General features: G+C 37.8%; 1 protein-coding gene across 1 annotated transcript in view; it reads right to left on the minus strand.

Annotated features, from left to right (window-relative positions):
• Positions 1 to 22,411, minus strand: part of LOC141436444 (uncharacterized) — a 168,553-nt gene that overhangs the window by 112,492 nt on the left and 33,650 nt on the right. The window lies entirely within an intron of this gene.

Genomic DNA, 22,411 nt, shown 5'->3' on the forward strand with positions numbered 1-22,411 from the left:
AAGATTTGACCCAAATACATAAACGAACAGGGCGAGTTAAATAAAAGCTTGTAGAAATATGAGAAATTAATTTCAGATATTGCAAAATATTTACAAAATTATTCTAATTATAAATAAACCCGCTTAGCTCACCCAAAAACTATGAAATACTACTAATTAATATATAATGATGAGTATGAGATTTGACATTTCGGAGACCTCACGCTACACTAGCGCCTCTAGTGGCGAATTCATACGCGATAGCCCTCATTGAGCACACACCATCGAATTTCTTCGCAGATGCCAGCAGGTCTCATTATGTTCTCCTACGCCGTAAATTTCAAATTCACATGGTAATTTACTGAAATCTCGGAATTTCAATTCAATGCCAGCGAAGCCGCGGGTTTAGGCTAGTAAACAATCTTCGGGAGACATTTAATATTTGAACCGGCTTATATCCAGTTTCCAGGACATCTTTCACATAATTAATGCCTAAGGGTTTACGAGCAAAAATAAAGGCTTACTTTGTAAGGCGTATCACAAGGTCGCCCTTTATAACGCCGTCACGCCGTTTTGTCACCAAATTAGTTTTAAATATTTTTAATTATAAATATGTATGTTAGTCTGTAACGTATTTATTGTATGGGCCAAGTTGCCTGAAATAAATTAATTTATTATTATTATTATTATAAACATAAAGTTTAACGTTCATTTATAACTAAACTAGCGACCCGCCCCGGTTTCGCACGGGCAAAGTAAAAAAAAAAACGCCCAAGTGCGAGTCGGACTCCCATACGAAAGGTTCCGTACCTATACAACATTAGACATTAGCATAAAACGGCAAAAATAAACCACCTTATTTTTTTAAATAATTATGTATTTTTAAAGTACATTTATACAAATAAGGATAATATATATATAATTGAGAATTGAATAATAATTAGTAATTTAATAATTGAATAATAATATTTTTTATCAAACCGACATTTTTGTTGTAAAATGTCCTTATAATAGATGGAACTAAACAAATGGATATAATATTAGAGTAGTAGTAGTAGTATTTTGTTATTAATATAGTAAATCTCAATATTTGCATGACTTATAAAGTTTGAATGTATGAGACTCGTAAATCATTAAACATCTTGTAATGTACTACATTTAAACCAAATAAATAAATTTAATTTCATTTTATATTTCATTTTTCATTTCATTTCATATAGCGGCAATACAAATACATCATCTGTGAAAGTTTCAACTGTCTAGCTATCACGTTTCGTGAGATACTGCCTAGTGACAGACAGACAGACGGACACTAGAGTCTTATTAATAGGGTCCCGTTTTTATTACCCTTTGGGCACAGAACTCTAAAAGTCTCTAATCAAGGGCACTTCACAGTTTCACACACATTTTTCAGCTCAATTTCCCAAAAACTACACCCGACACGCACGAAGCCGGGGCGCATCAACGTTAATGCATTTTTTGGTTAGATTGATATTTTTAATTTCGTAATACCTTTTGAATGGAATGTCCGATTTGAATGATTCAAAAAGTAATCTACAGGCATTGAAACCGAAAGTTAACTTAAAATTGTCTTGTCTGTATCTAGACAAACAAGATTCTATGCAGCGATATTATTATTAGGTATTATACTAAATTTAAAAATATTATTTATGAATTTGCCGGAGTGGCGAAGGCGACTGTGTACATACTACTCATGTTTACTGTGGGGACTGTAACTTGGTAAGAGCTTAGGTAATGGGATCTACGCGCGTGACTTTAAACTCAGATCAAATAAACAAGATTCAATTGACAAGATTTCATATTTCTAAGACTATAATTTGATTCGTTCTCTGTATTCTGTTTGGAAAGAGAAAAACGCTGATATTTTTGAAATTTCGCTACAACTATTAATTAATTTATTACAATTTTTTTAAGATGTGCTTATTCTAAAAGGGCATAACTCCAAAACTACGACACAATAGATCCATTACTTTTGTCTAGTCTCTAAAAAAAAAGATCACGTAAATCTGACGTTGCATAGAGACAATATCAAAATTATGACAGCTCCTTTTTCTGGTGATAAAGGCAAAGGAAACATATCTATTCTGTTGTAGTGTTGGCAAATTCAGACATATTTTTTCAATTTTTTGTATTTTTTTAATATGGAGAAATCAATTATAATAAATATTTCCCATGTTCAGGAGGCAAAACTCTTTTGATTCCTGTAGTAATTAAAAGATGTTAAAAAATTAAATCTTGTCAATTATTTAGATTTATTGTAGAACTTGGTAGAACTTGAGAGAAATATCTTGTTTATTTGATCTGAGACGTTGTCCAGAAGGGGCGAATTCGTCGCGAATCGTATCGCGCGAATTCATACGCGCGTTGTCGAGGTACTAGACGTCAATACATCGCGTCCACAAGCATCGCGCGAACGCGCGTAAATCGCGTGCACTACGCGCCAGACTCTCGCCAGATTCGCGACGAATTCGCCCCTTCTGGACAAGGTCTGAGTTTAAAGTCACGCGCGTAGATCCCATTACCAAAGCTCTTACCAAGTTACAGTCCCCACATTACCTACCCATGATACTACAACTATATTGTTTATAGGTACCTACCTAGGTATCTATTATTATTTCATGTGTCCTTGCACTAAACTATTGCAGCGCAGCCTTGACTACAGAAAACTTAATTGTCCTTAAATTATCAGTGTGTGCGTGCGGCGAGTGCGTGCGTACCGGCGCCAACCGGCGCACACACATTTAAGCCGCGCGATGTACTTTTGTTTGTAGTGAACTTATTTCTCCTATTTTACTATGGTAGTAAATTTTAGAGCATGTTTCAGTACAATATGGGCGATTGGGACAGCGACCCTCGCGCCCCTCCACTTTGGAAGGCGCGTGACCTGACTACCCGGGCCCTATTACCTCGCTGACAGGCGCGATTACTTTCATAGAGAGCCATTTTGAAAATACGCGTATGTTAACCACAAAACTATAGGTAGTGCCACTAGAGTTGAGGTCACGAACACAAGAGCATGTCGTGTACCTAATGACAGCAGGATTTTGACGTTTATACTCATTCATTCTCCGAAAATACAAATACAAACCCAGAAAAAGAGACGAAATGTCCGGGTGAGCGGTTAGTTCCGAAGGAATGTTGACGTCTCTCGATGAGAGCTAAAACATAGATGTCGCTAGTGTCGCTGCTTAAGTGACTAAGAAAAACCCTAAAAAAGCAGGCTGAAATGTGTGGTGCATGGGAGAAATTTGTATCTAGACTCTTGTCCAGTGGTTGTGTAGGGGTTGGCACGCAGCACGGAATGCTGAGGACCTAGGTTCAATTCCCAGCGTTGGTCTCTTTTTCTGGGTTTTTCTGTGCATCCATGTTTCAGTTTGTATTTTCGTTGGATTTCACGGACCTTGAACGGACCTTCATGACCTTAAAAGTAGGTAACAAATTTGGAGTTGAAATGAAAAAAAAATACAAAAAGACTCCAAAAACCAATCTTCATTCATTCTCCTTTTGTGCCATCAGTTCTTTTTGTAGCTGTGTGTGTTATCATATCATTCACTTCAACTCTCGTGTGGCTACGTAATTGTAACACAAACCTGATACAGCTATCTTATGTCATGATTAATCGACAAATCTACAGATAAAAATATCGACTTGGCAAATAATTCTTGTTTCACAACATAATAATTATCATTAACATTACAGCCTTGCTTGTGATTGGTTCATTTATTTATTCAACCAATCACAAGCGTGACACGAATGAATATCAAAGTTGTCAAACTGAACGCACGGTAAGTGCAGCGTCGATTTTTTTTCCATACAAAGTGCATGAGCATGACTTCTAGAAATTTTCTAGTCTACCTCTATTAAGTATTCATTCATTTGCTGTATCAATCCTAGAAACTGTTTGTAACACATTGCCTAGGGACTAAGAAAATAGCATGATAATCGGAGTTCTAACAACATAGTCACGTCGTTTATTTGCAAAGTTGCATGAGGTATTGACACTGATATTATGATACTCGAGCAACCGACGACCGTTTTCAGAAAACCTCTCCCACGCTGTATATGACACCCACGTGGAGCTCAAGTTACAATGGCCATAACAACCAGTTATACAAGATCCATTGCTTCCATCAATAACATCGAAGAACAGAGCGCTAGACATAAAAGTCGTTTTGCTTGGACGTTCTAATTTACGAGGACCCGATCGACCCTGCAGCTTGCGTTTATAAAGAGCTCAAGTAACAGTGGTTATTACAGCCAGTGTTGTAAAACCTGTAGTTTTAAGCGGCTACGTAATGGCGGGAGACCAAGTTATAACAGGCATCCAAGAAGTTTCATTGGAAGTAAATTGCTCACATTCGAATTCGAATCTTATACGTTGGAGATAGGCGTTATTTTATGTAAGAGTTCTGTGAGAGGTGATTTCCTTTGTTTTTATGGTTGATGAAAATAATTGCAATGTTAGTTGAGTTTTTACATTCTGTAAAAGAATTTATGATGAGATACCTACCTGAAATACAAACAATAGCAAACCTGGACTTCACTTAGGCAATAACTTTTTTGTTTGTTTCGTTTTCATTTTTAATTTTTCATCTCTTCTACATTTTTACTGGGCACTACGCTGTTTTCTATTATCCATATATTCTGTACTAGTGTTTGCCCGCGGTTTTTTTTTCAATTTGCATAATTCCCGCGGGAATCCCGTAACATTACGCCGTGAATTTCATTAACGTCGCATGCGTGCGAAATGTCATGTCTAGTACTAGTTGTTCCCCGAAGCCAGTGGCAGTTGGCGGGTCACATTGTTCGCAGGACTGATGGCCGATGGGGTCTGAAGGTTCTCGAACGGCGTTTGCGAATTTTGTGATTCTATCCCGATCCCGTGGTAATATCGGGATAAAAAGTATGGCAAATTTCGTCCAAATCCGCGCAGCCGTATTAGCGTGAAGGAGTTACAAATGTATACCTACAAACACAAATACAAACCTTCGCTTTTATAAAGGATTTTATAGTAGGATTGCCGTATTGGCCTAGTGGTTTGCTCATGGGTTCAAATTCAGCCTCGCACCTTACACATTCATGTAAAAATTACATTTGAAATTTACCACGAGCTGTACAGTGATGGAAAGCATCATGAGGAAACATGCGCAAACCTATGAAACAATTCAATGGTTTGCGTGAAGCAGGTGGTAGTTCCTTGTGAAAATCTGCAATACCCCTGGTGTTGCAGATGTTTATGGGCGGTGGTGATCTCTTAGCTCACTAGAGCATAAAAATACATTTTTCTCAAACATGCTCGGAAATGTATGCGTTAATGTCACGAAATGGAGACATGAAGTTTCTCATTTATGGCTCCCTACCACCTCCCTACATGACTTCTTGGCATAGGTAGGCCATGAAGTATGTATGAAAATCCATTTTTGTCCGCTGCTCTAACTTTTTAATTTTGCTTACTAACATTAAACTGACAAAGGAAAAATTACGAACAGCCAACCACCACTACTCTGTAAGCATTTGCGATACTGCGATGCGATGCGATGCGATGCGATGCGATGCGATGCGAAGCGATGCGATGCGAAGCGATGCGATGCGAAGTGATGCGATGCGATGCGATGCGATGCGAAGCGAAGCGATGCGATGCGAAGCGATGTGATGCGATGCGATGCGATGCGATGCAAAGCGATGCGATGCGATGCGATGCGATGCGATGCGATGCGAAGCGAAGCGATGCGATGCGAAGCGAAGCGAAGCGATGCGATGCGATGCGATGCGATGCGATGCGATGCGATGCGATGGATAGATGGATGGATGGATGAAATATTTCCTCACATTGTTTGAGAAAAGCACTATACAAACCTCGGCCAGAACAGGGATTGCTGGACTCGTTTTATCCGGCCTCGTCTACGACTCGGCCGTCTACCCCGAACTCGTCCATCAATCCCTTACTTCATGGCCTCTGCAGTAATGTACTATTATGTCGCCTAGATCCAGCATAAATACCAACTTTACAAGCATGAGAAGTGAAAAATACTTTTTAGCCAGATAGTCCAAACCATAATTATGTGGCAGTGACATACAAAAAGACGGACAGACAAAAACGTCCAATTACTCTATAGGAACTAAAAAACTTTGTCACAATTCCCCCCCAAGTCAATCCACCAACTTACCTGCGCAGGCGGCCAACTCGAGTATTAACTTGAGCTCATACAAACTCCATGATTATAGCGACTACTAGCGCCACTATAGACAGCAAATATAACTTGGTAGTTCAACAGGTGTAGTGTAACGCAATCAAGCGAAGTTCCTCTGCGTATCCTCCTCACAAACTTATCCGTGCGCCTGTCCAAACTTTAAATTGCTAGTTTTCCAAACTGATTTAATAACAACCGGCTGCAAATTTAACTTTGTAATTTTCAAAGGATGTGAAATTGGAAAGGGGATATGAAATACGTTAATGAGTCATGTTGGAGTTATGTTACAGTAAAGTTAAATGTCCCAGTAATATTTAACTAGCTTTTGACTTCGTCAGCAAAAACAAATCCAGAGTGAATTCCTAGATATTAGGGCAAACTTTGGCTTATCGGTAATACTTGGTAATTCGGTGATTACGGCGACTCTTACGCTCACAATGTGAAATGAAAGCAATTAAATCGCTACCACACCAAACCGTACACAATAATCGTTTAATAAAATGGTGTACTGCCGTTTCGGCAAATTATTTTTCGCCAAATTTCACTTCCCAAAAAACTTATGGCAGTAGTTTCATTTCCCAAACGGCATTTCGCATTTTATTCATTTGGTCAAATTATCATTTGGCATAATTTTACTTTGTCAAATTTAATTACGACAAACGTTTTCATTTGGCTAATATTGTATTCCAAAAAAATGTTTGTTCAAAATGACATTTGGCACAAACCAACCACAGAATCCAACTGCTACCAGAAAAGTAGGTTAGATTAGGTTAGAACTGTGTCTTCCACAGAAACGAACTGATACCAGAAAAGTAGGTTAGGTTAGGTTAAAACTGCGTCCCCCGCAAAAACGAACTGCTACCAGAAAAGTAGGTTAGGATAGGTTAAAACTGCGTCCCCCGCAAAAACGAACTGCTACCAGAAAAGTAGGTTAGGATAGGTTAAAACTGCGTCCCCCGCAAAAACGAACTGCTACCAGAAAAGTAGGTTAGGTTAGGTTAAAACTGCGTCCCCCGCAAAAACGAACTGCTATCAGAAAAGTTGGTTAGGTTAGAACTGCGCCTCCCACAGAAACGAACTGCTCCCATAAAAGTAGGTTATCATAAATAAATAAATAAATATCAAGAGACAATTCACACCAATTGACCTAGTCCCAAAGTAAGCTTAGCATAGCTTGTGTTATGGGTACTAAGCAACGGAGAAATATAATTAAATAGATATAGATACATACTTAAATACATATTAAACACCCAAGACCCGAGAACAAACATTCGTATTTTTCATACAAATATCTGCCCCGACACGGGAATCGAACCCGGGACCTCAAGCTTCGTAGTCAGGTTCTCTAACCACTAGGCCATCTGGTCGTCATCATGTCATGCGATATTTTGGGAAACGAAACATTTTACTAAATAATACTTGGTAATATGAAACATGACTAAGTAATTATTTGTGAAACAATAATTTGCCAAAAAAAAATATTAACTGTAAAATTGCGTTAAGATTTTTTGCCAAATGATAATTTGAGTAAAATATTTTGGGTGGGATGTGATACTTTGGGAAAAGTTTTTTGCCCATACATTAGTAATCCTATAAAATCCTTCCGTAGAATGGAGTCGAGTTCATAAGCTTGTGAGCATAAATTTGATCAAAATTATCTGAACACGCTTCTACGCCGTTAGCAATAGAGTCGTGTTCAGATATTTTTGATGAAAATGTTGGACAAGTTTATGGACTCGACTGTACCTGATTCATTTCTTCAGTATAAGCGGCAGGGAGCGGTTTAAACGCTCGTAGTTGTTGTTAAAACACATTAATCCTATCCTATTAATATTATAAATGCGAAAGTTTGTGAGTGATCGAGTGAGTAAGTATGTTTGTTATTCTTCACGCTGACGACTGGACGGATTTGGATGAAATTTGGCAAAAAGTTAGTTTATTACCTGGATTAAAATATAGGATACTTTTTATCCTGATATTCCCACGGGATAGGGATAAAATTTTGAAATAAACAACCGCTGGCCTTAGAATCAGAAAATTAGGCATGCGGGTAGCATGGACGTCTGGAATAACACATAGGCTACTTTTTATCACGATATTCCCACGGGATAGGGATACTATCTTGAAATTGCAACCGCTGGGTTTAGTCTTGAAATGTTGGACATATTCTTAACTCAACCTCAATGAAGACCACGATATAAATTTTGGGAATCCCAGGGGAATTTTGTAAAATCTGGAATTTCAATTGAAACTACCAGCTCGAATAGTTTACGCGTGCGAAGCGGCGGGTAAACGCTAGTTTTCAAATAAGCTAACAAATAAATTATGTCATAACTAACTGTACTTAGTTATACAAAATCTATGGGAGAATCACGATTTTGACAGGTAAAACAAGTATATCAGTTGATAGGTGTTGTCATCAACCTTAAAGTCGGATTTATTGGGTCCGTAAAAACTTACTTAGATGCTAAAGTTATCTCGAAGGTTTCGGACCTGTTGCCGGCTGAGGTCGTAAAGTGGAGTAAGTGGAGTGCTAGGGCTGCACGATGTTATATCGATATCGGTAAATAAATCGGTATTTTAAAGAATAATTACTAATAATATTTATTATGGCACCATTGACACTGATTGACCTAGTCCCAAACTAAGCAAAGTTTTTACAGTCATCAGCACCAATATCTGACACAACAAGCGTGCATAAAAATCTGATACGGTTCTATTTCTGGGGCCGGAAGGACGTGTCAGATATTTTTGCACGCTCCGCTGTGGCAGATATTAATGCTGGTGACTGTAGTATGGATGGTAGGCAACGGACTGTCATTTTAAACGGACATCTTAGTAGTAGTAGAACTATTTTCTGTATTTTTTCAATATTTTAGAAACAGTAGTTTTAGACATAAGACGGGATAGTAAATTTTCGCCTATTTTCCGTAGATACCTCTAATCGAAACCCTGAAAGTATGCCGATTTGGGACCATTTCTTGACCGTGATACGAATTTCTATTTGTTTATTTTATTTTTTGTAATGTCACCAATAAATGTTTTTTTCTTTCTTTCTTTCCTTCCAATAACCTCGGTAATTTTTTACTGTCTTTGCAAAACGTCCTTCATAATAATTAACGATGTAGATGAGAATAATTTTCGTCGAAACCGAAAATTTGTCACGACTGAAACATTCTCACGTTTAATTTATATCATATCGATATTGACAGTACCGTCACTTGGTGTCGATAACATCGTCATTTCGTTACATTGCAAGTATAGCGAATCCTATTTGGGCCAGTTAAGCTTTACGGGGTTTAGCGAAAAACGTTTTAATGGTTTTTTACATTCCATTCCATTTGAAATTCCAGGATTTTGCAAAATCCATAGAAGTTCCCAGAAATTTAATCGTGAATTTTATCAAAGTTGTATTTATCCATCCCAGCCTATATATGTCCCACTGCTGGGCACAAGCCTCCTATCAGAACAAGAGGGCTTGGGCCATAGTTCTCAAGCGGGCCCAGTGCGGATTGGGAACTTCACACGCACCATTGAATTGCTTCGCAGGTTTGTGCAGGTTTCCTCACGATGATTTCCTTCACCGCAAAGCTCGTGGTAAATTTCAAATGTAACGTAATGTAATGTTGTATTTATAAACGAGCCTAATTTCGTCTCTAATTCTACCATCTAGCGGTTGAAAATTTGGTATATTATTCCGACTTCCAGCTGTTCCTGACCATACTAAATTTTGTCCAAAATTCAAAATGCTTCAAAAGGGATCCCTTCGACTACCATAATTTTATAAGTCATAATGTAATGTTTGTCATAATTTTTTTTCGTTAAAATTTTTCATAAACTTTTAAATGGTTTTTTGGGCCAATCAACTATTTTACCGACACTTTGGGCGTCTATTGCGTTACCATAATTGCACTTCCAACAACATATTTCACGGTTCAATATCTTAAACTTACGTAGGATGGCATGTATTCATGTACACCATCTATTAAATTACAGAAAAAACATGTTTACTCACAAAAATCTGCAATTGTTTGAGAAATGACTTGTGTGATTAGTGTGAATGATGCCGTCTCCGTCTATTCGAACAAAACAAACAGAGACGCCATCACATTTAACCGTCAGTTAACACTAATCAATGGATGGTGAAACAGCCCCTTAATTTAGTACTAACTGTTGCTATTCCGTGCTATTCTCGTTTATAGCTATTCCGTGGGAACTATGCAGTTTTCCAGGATCAAAACAATCATGTATGTCCTTCCCCGGGACTCAAACTATCTGTATACCGATTTTATCTAAATCGGTTCAGCGGTGTAGAAGTGATGAGGTAACAAACAAACACACAGACGTACAAACTTTCGCACTTATAATTTTAGTGGGAGAGTGGGATTAAGATTTAAATAGGCAATTTACGATTTTATTTCTTAATATGTGTGTATCCTTAGTTTAAATTAAATTCAGAATCTTAGATGTATAGTTTTGTCCATAAGCAAGGACGCAAGTTCTCGAGTGGAGACCGCGGATCGGCAAGCGCAGCGTAGGACGTCCACCAACGAGATGGTCGGATGACCTGGTTAAAGCCGCGGGTCACGGTGGATGCAGGCCGCTGCCAACCGAAGCGACTGGAGGTCTATGGGGGAGGCCTATGTCCAACAGTGGACGTCCTACGGCTGAGATGATGATGATGATGAAGGACGCAAGGTATACATTGCCTACGGACACAGCTTTTTACGCTAGCTACTTCTAGCTAAGATCGGTTTCCGCAAATAGCCGGCATATGATACTTTCACCAGGTTGGTCTAAAAAACTGTAATTACGGTAACATCACCATCGGATTGCCTATTGCAGTACAAGTGATAAACTTTTGACTTTAAGTCATAAGAATATCACTAAATACTTTTTCACTTCTCATGCTCGTAAAGTTCGTGTTCATGCTGGATCTAGGCGACATAAAATTACTTTTTATTCTCTAGTGCATAAAGTAAAATCTTCGTCGAAGACCAAGTCAACAAGGCAATCAGGTGTTAACAGCCACAAACAAAAAAGTTTCTATATATTTTTTTTGTAATTGTATAAAACTAAAAAAAAATAACAATCAAATAAATCAAGAAATCTAAGTAAGTATTTATAATAATATTAGCAATGCATGAAAAATAAAAGGTGCCCAGTAAGGGAACAATGTTTCCACTGTTCATATATAGTTGTGTGTTATATATATAGTTATATATATATAAGTATGTATTTTAGTGCTTTTCGCGACAATTTTTCCTTCGCGGAAAGTAGGATTGTAACATTTTTGGATCCCAGTTTTAGATCCGCTGTCGCTTGTGCCCAGCGCCCGCGCAGGCCGTTACGTCAGTGCACGGACTTGTAAATTTGACATTAAACGTAGAAACCGATGCAAAGGTTGCACTGACAGCCAAGGCCTCAGCCCACCCGACTGTCACGATATGGGTAGAACAAAGATTGATGCTGGCTTTTGTTTAGTTTTAGTTTTAGTTTTTGAAGGTTTGTGTTTGAAGGCAGGACGTTCGTGCACCCACGTAAAGTAGGTAACTCGATAAATCAACGCGTACGCACATTTTAGATATACAAAACTAATATACTACGGTTTAATTAGCGTTGTACTTAAATGTTAAAATCTTGACCTGTTTTTTTCTTGGAAAATACTACCTTTAAGTAACATACAATATACTTTATTTACATTAATATTGTTTCGTATGTACAGGTCGCTAATTTTTAACAAGCGATTTCCAGTATAATGACATGTAAGTTTATATAGCTTACATTATATTACTGTGCTAGTGTGCCAAAAAAAAGTATACCTACACATGCCTACAATGTCTGTTTTTATATACATGTTCAACGACTGTCTAGATTTTCATGGTATCGGTGTTGTTTATTTACTACATGGCATAGCGAATATATTCAGTGTTAAATGTGACACTAACTCGGTTATTTACGAAAACAAAAATTAAGTTATAACCATAACTCGAACAACTGAAATTTCCTATTACAGGAGTAAAAAGAAAAACTATCGCGATAAAACATGTTCCACAAAAGGTATTGGCAAAATAAATAACGTATTACGGATTCTGATGGTCCATATTACCTATATATATTCATTGCTCTATCTGTCTTCACAGTTTACGTAACACATGTTTTCTAATGTAGCCCATCTCCTCTACGTTCTGATCTATGATCCTAATAAACTACCTAGCTAGTACTGGCTGGGACCGATAGTTGCACAAAAAAGTAAAAAAAGTATACGCATTCGTAAATTGAAAAAAAAAAACATAGACATGGATTTCATTTTTTCTACGTATGATCCTAACAAACTACCCTGGTAGTACTGGCAGGTACAGACAGTTACACTAAAAAGTAAAAAAGTAAATGCATTCGTAAATTTAAAAAAAAACTTGGACACGGATTTCACTTTTATGGAGCATTTTGAATAGACAGACGACCGCTAATAGCTTGATGTTACGTGTTCGACCGCAAGAGAAATGTATGGCACATCACTAATCAGGGTTGCCATATGTTAGGATGTTTTTAGAGCCTAAGTCTAAACTTTTTTAAAGCTTGGACTAGAGTTAATCCGCGCAAAAATAAGTGATAAACCCCCGAAACTACTGTGGCACTGTTTTATCCCATATTTCATCCTTTTAGGGTACTTGATTTTCTTGAAACAATGACCACAGCTGTAAAATATGATATCTGCAGGGCTACTACGAAACTCGAAACTTGAAGTTCGGATCGTATCGTACCGTCCCTCTCGCTCTCGTATTATACAGCATAAGTTTAGTGTCAGAGGGACCGCACGACACGAACTTCGAGTTTCATAGTAGCCCTGCTGTTATTTACCCGCTTCGATCGGAAAATTTTCTGTTCTGTCAAATCAATCTAATCACCTGTCAAAATATTCTGGATCATTTTAAAATCGGTATTAAATATACAGAGTAAAAATATTTAGCGCCACCTGAAGGAAAAGCACTCTAAATAAATAAAGATAGGAAAATATGCAATCAAAATAAACTGAAAAAAAAGACAGAAAAAAAAACACGATTACACAATGAGGGCTATCGTTTTTTGTCTCACTAGATGGCGCACTGTTGCGTGAGGTTTTTAAGTATGGCTTTTAAAGTCTGTGATTACGGGCGTGAAAGCAAAGTTTAGATTAAAATCATATTTAATACACCTTAAAACCGTACCATAAAAATATCGAGCATGCCACAGTGTCGCATAGTCCCCGTCTTGTTCGGAAAAAAGGAAGGACAAAGATTTCCGATAGACAAAACTGTTTCTTAACACAGACATTCATTGCCCCGGAACGCATATTTGCCATAATTAATTTCAGACATTGCAAAATATTCACAAATTATTCTAATTATAAATAAACCGCGTAGCTCACCCAAAAACTATGAGATTTGACATTTCGGAGACCTCACGCTACACTAGCGCCTCTAGTGGCGAATTCATACGCGATAGCCATGATTACAAGTACACATAAGCAGGTGGCAATGCGCTCAGGCTCAGCATAAGCTGCAAGCTGAAAAATTGCAGCTCTGTACCACTACCATGAGTTTACAGTACCCCTAGTGTAAGTTTTCGGTTACAAAATACGTCTCGATCGCGTTCGCGTAAAATCTCAATTTGTATGGAAACACGAACATCGCAAACGTTCCGCTAGAGGCGCTGTTCGCGTTTCCATATAAATTGAGATTTTAACGCGAACGCGATCGAGACGTATTTTCTAACCGAAAACTTACACTAAGGGCACAGTGCCCGTACTCGATAGCAACGGCGTAAATTATTTGTATGGAGAATTGTACAACGCCTCTATAAATAATTTACGCCGTCGCTATCGAGTAGTTGTAGTGGTACTGATTTGCGCCCGTCTCACAGTGAAAACTAATTCTAGAGCCGGGTAAGGCTATATTGTTATTTATAAAAAAAAAAAAACGTAAGATCCTTTATCTTTAACCATAGCCATTGATACCGTAAAACTAATGAGTGCTATTTTTTGTATTTTAGTACGCTCGCGATTCTCGGACTGTCATTTTTGAAAATACCCATGCGTGTTTTCAAAGATCTTTCCTTTTGAAATAACGGACGGAATTTTTGCCTGGTGTAGATTTTCTTATCTTCAGCATTATATATAGTAAATAGTACAGTCGAACACGCTGATTCATATAGCATTTAATAATCAATTTCACTGTGATTTCCTTGACAAAAGTATGGGACGTTAACATGACATTAGTAGCACAAAGGTTCCATCCTTGTATACTCGAACCAACTGAATCGTGACCCACTGTGGAACCTTTTCGAAGATAGTCATGGTGACATCCGCATTGCTTGACAAGGGAATCTATCATGACACTTACTGTGAGAACGTTCTATGGTGGGTTAGGTAGGAATCAAATGGTTCGACTGTACATGATTTGTGCCAATGACGTATACGACGCACCTATACGTAAGAAAAATTTAAATACCGAACACCGTGTCGCCAATTGCAATTGTAACTGGCAACACATAAAGAAAAATATTTAAAATTGTTCCCTATTCAAAAATTCGTCCCATTCGCTAATTGTCATACCGGCTGATGAATGATGATTGCGTCAATCCTAAACGGCGTGTAACAACCGTGAGCCGAGTGTCGCCTGGCGAATCATCACTCTTCGTGAAATGGAGAAACGATTGTGGTAAGGCTCTGGTAATTCATAAGAAGAACGACTAGCGATTTAGATTAATTTTACTCATAAGAAGGTTGTTGATGTCGTTGTTTTAACTCTTTATTGTACATAAAGCTCGTTAAATTAACAGTTAAATACAGAAAGAGATGTACAAAGGCAAACTTATCCCTTAAAGGGAACTCTTCTAGGTATTCTGCCTTCAGAAGGTAAGCTTCTATAGGTATGATTGTAATCCAGTTCAACAATTTGTCCCATTTGCTAATTGTCACAGCGCCCGCAACTGATGACTGATGATTGCATCAGACCAGTCACAAAACGGAATCATGAGGCTAGTCATCAGTCTTCGTGAACAGGAGAAACGATTATTGGGTTTGGTGGATAATTAGGGAGCGATGAGTGATGGTTGAATCAGTTGAATTGAAATTCAAGGATTTGACTCAGATGCCATCCCAAACAACTTGTACAAACAAGATTTGAGTGTATATTAGTGATGCATCTTATTAGAAATGGAAATCTGGATTCAATAGATTCAAATCCTTAAGCGAATACGATATCAGCCGATTTTAAATCTTATTGACGAGGAGTTACTTATTCTTCTAACCAATCTATCGAATAGAGCGGCTTGCGATCGGCTATTGACTTATACTATGAAATCCCCAAAACCGCATGAATAACGAAACTAATGAAAGCAAGTACCTACGCAACAATTTTAATGCCAGTTGCAGCCGTTGTACAAAAACGCTTCCGCTCCGCTCTCTCCTACCCGCAGCCTTATTCTAAGCGCTGGCAGTGAAAATTGAATTTTATGACCAGCGCTTAGGCACGAAAGTACATTGTCCAGGGAAGACATTATTAACAAATCTACGAGCATCGACAGATTGAGATTAGCGACATCATTGAGCAAGAGATTTGGACACAAAATGTATTTTAGAAGCAAAATTACACAGAAATGTAAGAGGAGTGAGTTTGATCTTTTTTGTTACGTTATTTAAAAGGAATGACAATCTAGAGCTTCAAGCTAAGTTTACATTATTGATGTGAGACGAAATGATGACCTGTAAATAGTTTCCGATGGGTCCATATCGACTGGCATAATTGTTTAAAGTCAGAATTTATCGTTTTTTTATCATTATAACTAGATGGTAGGACCTTGTGCAAGGTCCGGCCCGATTGCTACCACCATCTTGCTCGCTAATCCTGCCGTGAAGCAGTACTTCCACTGTTGTGTTTCGGCGTGGAGAGTAAGTCAGCCGGTGAAATTACTGGCACTTGAGGTATCCCATCTTAGGCCTCTATATAAGTATGTTTATCCGTTGCCTAGTATCCATAGTACAAGCTTTGCTTAGTTTGGGACTAGGTCAATTGGTGTCAAGTGTCCCATGATATAACAACATAAGATATATCTTGCGGACCGCAACCCCCACACACACACACACACACACACACACACACACACGCACGCACGCAAGCACGCACGCACGCACGAACGCACGAACGCACGCACGCACGCACGTACGCACGCACACACACACACAACAAAAAAAAACATTGCTAGAGGTCTCTTCATTGCCTAAATTCTTGCTGGACTATACATGGCATTTTATATACTATGAATTGGTCATTAAGTACTGTAATGTCATGTAAACGTTTTTATCACTAAATAAATAAATAAATATACAAAAAAAAAATCCAGGTGAAAAGCAGCTTTATTAAAATGTCTTCCGAAACAGGACAAACAATGGGGCTCGAGATATTAATTACTGCCAAGACATACGACGGCCCATTCTGTACCATAACAGGAATGTATGTATACTTATTACATTCTTGGCGTAGATGGGCATGCATCATATTTTATGTGTTTATATATATAGATAGGTACATACCAATAAACACATATTATAAATGCGATTGTATGTTTGTTTCTCTCTAACGACGAAATATCTTAACAAATTTAGAGAGTCGTTAAACCAAATTTCAATACCATGCTGAAAATGGCTGATTCAAATGAAACACACTTAAGGTACTGGCACCGCATGGAAACTCCCTTTCATATAAAAAAACGGCCAAGTGCGAGTCGGAGTCACGCACGAAGGGTTCCGTACCATTATCTATTAGACATTGGCAAAAAAGCGGCAAAAAATCAAGTGTGTTGAATGCGAGCCGCCCTTTAATATTTATTTTAATTTCATTATTTATTTTTTGCGACGGGGGTTAAAAAGAGGGGGCATTCTGCGCGCCGTCAATCCGTTTTAGCGGAAGCATACGCTTAAGCAGCAACAAATCAAGACCAAGAATACTACTTTACTGCATCGTAATAAGAGACAAAATTGTATGTTGATCGAACATAACGAGGGTATTTATTTACATGAAAAATAAGCGTCGCTGTACTTAAGTAACCTCTGTCCCTTATTGAGGACAAAGCAATCTTGGCATGACTTCAAGGTCTGATGCTTGGATTTATTATATTGTTTGTTTGTTCATAACATGACAGGCTTAACTTGACTGTAAACCTGCAAATTGGGTCACAAAGTTTTCTAGTTCTAAATACCTACTTAGATTTTCTTCTTGGGAGTCATACGTAAATATTACTTGGTTTGGATAGGTACTTAACTAAATGTTAACAAAACAACGTCAATTGGTGTCTTAAACATGGAAATTCCCCCATTAAACTGTCTGAAATACACTAGTCTAGTCTGTATTGGAATGATAGATAAGTAAAATCTTTAAAATCCTTGAATGTACCAAACTCCGAATGAACTTTGATTACATATTAAAAAAAACCTAAACAAACCAAGTAGCGTTGACCTCGGGTACCCTAAACGGAACCCGTATATGATCACTTTCTTGCCTGTCTGTTCGTCTGTCTTGTCTGTCAAGACCCTTTTCTCAGGAACGTGTGGAGACATCAGGCGAGTTATATTAAATACTGAGATCTGCTACTCCCTTAAGCAAAGCAGTATAAAAACAAACTTCTTATTCAATGCGCAAAATACCTACAGTCATAATAAAATATGTTTCCATAGAAATTGCTTATGAAATGAAAGCTTTATAATGTGGAGTGTAATGGAATTGTCCTCCAAACTTGAAATTTTGCTACCTTTAACAGCACAATCAATAAGAAATGTCTGATAAGATGACTGAATATTTATTTGGGTGCATCTGATACTGTTGGAAGATTATAAACATAATTTCTAAACTGTTCCCTAAAGTCAAAATAGTTCGCATTTTGCTCGTTAGTGGCGCCACCGTCTTTGCTTGGTATAAGTTCCTTTTCCTGAAAAGTCATTGTAATCTTTTTCTCTTTGCATTAAACCGTTAACAATTTATTCTATTCCGGAGTATTATTTCCTCAGGTTATGGGCCGTCCGATAAACTCAAAATAGAATCGAAGTTAAATTTAGTGCATATGAATGAAAAAAAATAAACCAATTCGTTGTAATTGCGGCAATAAAACTCATCCGATCCAGTTATAAAATGGCTACGTCTAACCTTCAAATTGAGAAATTAGCCGGCCGGGAAAACTATTCGACATGGAGATTTGCTGTCAAATCATATTTAGAACACGAAGAATTATGGCAATGTGTTGATCCAGGCATTAATGTCGATGCCAAAATAGATATTAAAGCCAAGTCAAAGATAATTTTGTTGGTGGAACCTATTAACTACATCCATATCGAAAACGCAAAAACATCAAAAGAAGTATGGATAAACCTTCAAAAGGCATTCGAGGACTCCGGGCTGTCAAGAAAAGTTGGCCTATTAAAAGATTTGATAAATACTTCACTAGACAATTGCTCCAGTATCGAAGATTACGTGAATAAGATTATGAGTACCGCACATAAATTACGAAATATTGGTTTCGACGTTGGTGACGAATGGCTTGGAACACTCATGCTGGCGGGTTTACCGGATAATTATAAACCTATGATCATGGGTCTGGAAAGTTCTGGCATTATTATTTCATCAGATTTTATTAAGACAAAACTTTTGCAGGAAGTGAAAGTTTCCGAGTCTACTGCATTCTTTACGAAGCACAGAAATATCTCTAACAATAATTCAAAGCCCAAAGGAAAAGGCCCACGATGTTATAATTGTAACAAATATGGACATTTTAAAAATCAGTGTACAGTGAAGAAAATTTCTAATCATAACGGTTTTTCAGCAGTTTTTTCAGCCTACACCACCCTTCATCAGGACGATTGGTTTGTAGATTCAGGCGCTACCATGCACATGACAAGATGTTCTGACTGGATGTATGATTTACAACCACCTCCGATTCAAAAAATAATGGTGGCGAACAGTGACTCCGTCTCCGTGCAAAGTATGGGTAATGTAAACATTCAAACCAATTTATGCAAGAAAAACTGCCCTATCCAGGTGAGAAATGTTTTATTTATTCCTGAGCTGAGTGCAAACCTGTTATCGGTCAGTCAATTGACAAAAAATGGCTGTAAAGTGGAATTCACTGATATGGGCTGTAACATATACAATGCTAACAAGGTCCTCATAGCAACTGCCCAACTAACCAATAACATGTACAAACTCAATACTGTTATAGGCAGTGCTTATGCTGTTTCATCTGAAAGTAGGACAGATATTGTTACATGGCACAAGAGAATGGCACACTTGAATATAGCTGATGTGAAGAGGTTAGAGGTATGTGCAGAAGGTATAACTATTACCAATAAAGAAATTGATGCAGTTTGTAAATCATGTTGTGAAGGAAAACAAACACGACTACCGTTTCCCCAATCTGGTTCGAGAGCAAGCACTTTACTAGAAATAATACATACTGATCTATGTGGTCCGATGGAGACACCATCAGTTGGTGGTGCGAGGTACTTCATAACCTTCATAGATGATTATTCTCGCAAAGTGTATGTGTATTTTCTAAAGAATAAAATGGATATTAAATCTGTATTTGAAAGATTTAAAAGCGAGGTGGAAAATGAGTTGGAATTGAAAATAAAAGTGTTAAGAAGCGACAACGGGAAAGAATATTGTAATAAAGACTTTTCTGATTTTCTAGCAGCTTCCGGCATCAAGCACCAGACCAGCGCTCCCTACACGCCTGAACAAAATGGACTTTCTGAAAAAATGAACCGTAGTCTGGTGGAGCGAGCAAAATGCATGCTATTTGAGGCAAAACTGCAGAAAATATATTGGGCCGAAGCAGTCGCTGCTGCTGCTTATATCATCAATAGATCGCCATCACGAGTTCTGGCTGAGGTAACACCTTATGAAAAATGGACGGGTAAGAAACCAAACATTTCACACTTAAGGATTTTTGGTTCTAAGGTCATGGTACATGTTCCGAAGCAAAATCGTTTAAAATGGGATCGTAAATCACAAGAATTTATTTTCGTTGGCTACTGTGAGAACACAAAGGGGTACAGATTGATTAATCCTAATAGTAAGAAGGCAATGGTAAGCAGGGATGTGATATTTATCGAAAATTCTATAGATAACGTCACACAGAAACCTACCCTAGAGCCTCAGCTTATTACACTTCCTCTCAGTTCAAATTTGAATTGTACACAAGAAAGCAATGAAACATCTGTGATACAGGTTGATGATAGCTCCCAAACAGACACTGACACTGAAGATACTACTGATACTTTTTTTGACAGCAGTGTGATGAACAGAAATGATGAAACATATTATCCTAGCACAAGTGACAGTGATACTAGTTTCGAGAGGAATATCACTCTGAGATCACATCAAAAACGTAGTGAGCAAGATAATAATTTCATGTGTGTTCAGTTTTCAGATCCACTGACTGTCAAGGAAGCTTTGTCGGGCCCTGATGCCCAGCATTGGAAACAAGCGATGGATGAGGAGTATCAGTCATTATTGGAAAATAATACATGGGAAATGACTTCTCTACCAGCTAACAAGCGTCCTATACCATGTAAATGGGTCTTCAAGAGAAAGACCAATGAAAATAGAGAAGTAGTAAGGTACAAGGCACGTCTTGTAATTAAAGGTTGTTCACAAAAACCTGGAATAGACTACACCGAAGTTTTTTCACCGGTAGTAAGACATGCTTCGTTGAGGTATTTGTTTGCCCTGGCAGTGAAATACGATTTAGATATATGTCAGATGGATGCAGTGTCAGCTTTTCTTCAAGGTGACATTGAAGAGGAAATTTACATGATGCAGCCACCTATGTATGAAAGTGGTGATAGAGTATGTCGATTGAGAAAATCACTGTATGGATTAAAACAAGCCAGCAGGCAATGGAATAAAAAACTTGACTTTACATTAAAGCAAATGGGTCTGTTACAGTCTAAATTGGATCCCTGTATTTATTATAAAATAGTCAACAATGAGAATATGTTTTTTCTAGCAGTCTATGTCGATGACCTGGTATTGTTTACAAATAATCAAGGATCTAAACAACAAATCCAAGAAGAATTACATAAACAATTAAAAATAAAGGTTTTGGGTGATATAAACTACTGTATTGGAATACATGTAGAGAGAGACAGGCCAAAAGGCATTATTTATTTGGATCAAAGAAAGTACATTGAAGAAGTTTTAAATAAATATGGAATGTCAGATTGTAAAACTGTTAATACTCCTATAGATATGAACACGAACGTACAAAGTAAATCTGAGGAGAATAAAGTCTTAACAGATATACCTTATCAAGAGATTATTGGGTGCTTGTTGTATGTTTCACACATATTACCAGACCAGACATATGTTATGTTATAAATATGTTGAGTAAATATAACAACAATCCTGACATGCGACATTGGGTTGCACTCAAGCGCGTCATGCGTTACTTGAAAGGTACTCTAGATTATAAATTGAGTTATAAGAAAAATCTAGAGGAGACAATGACTCATGGATACTGTGACGCAGACTGGGCGAGCGCTGAAGATGACCGGCGTTCCTGCACGGGTTATACATTCTTGTTCCAGGGAGGAACAATTAGCTGGAACTCCAGGCGACAACCTACAGTAGCACTTTCCACAACTGAGGCCGAGTACATGTCATTGTCGGCGTGTGTACAAGAAGCTCTGTGGCTGAGGCAGTTTCAAGAAAGTTTTTGGCCTCAGTTGAAGAATGAGGCCTTGGTGATCTATAGCGATAATCAAAGTTCTATAAAACTTTCAGGTTCCGACGGATATCATCCTAGGACCAAACATATTGATGTGAGGCATCACTATGTCCGCAATAAGGTTCTGGAAGGGGCCATCGAGGTGCGTTACGTGCAGACCGACAAGATGATTGCCGATGCTCTTACCAAGGCGACGTCACATACGAAACTGTTTTTCTGTTCATCTAAGATGGGATTATGTTTAAGGGAGGATGTTGGAAGATTATAAACATAATTTCTAAACTGTTCCCTTAAGTCAAAATAGTTCGCCTTTTACTCGTTAGTGGCGCCACCGTCTTTGTTTTATATAAGTTCTTTTTCCTGACAAGTCTTTGTAATCTTTTTCTCTTTGCATTAAACCGTTAACAATTTATTCTATTCCGGAGTATTATTTCCTCACATAATACCCTATCTAGCCCCTA

This window comes from Choristoneura fumiferana, chromosome Z (genome assembly GCF_025370935.1).
Source record: "Choristoneura fumiferana chromosome Z, NRCan_CFum_1, whole genome shotgun sequence".
NCBI classification, from domain to species: domain Eukaryota; kingdom Metazoa; phylum Arthropoda; class Insecta; order Lepidoptera; family Tortricidae; genus Choristoneura; species Choristoneura fumiferana.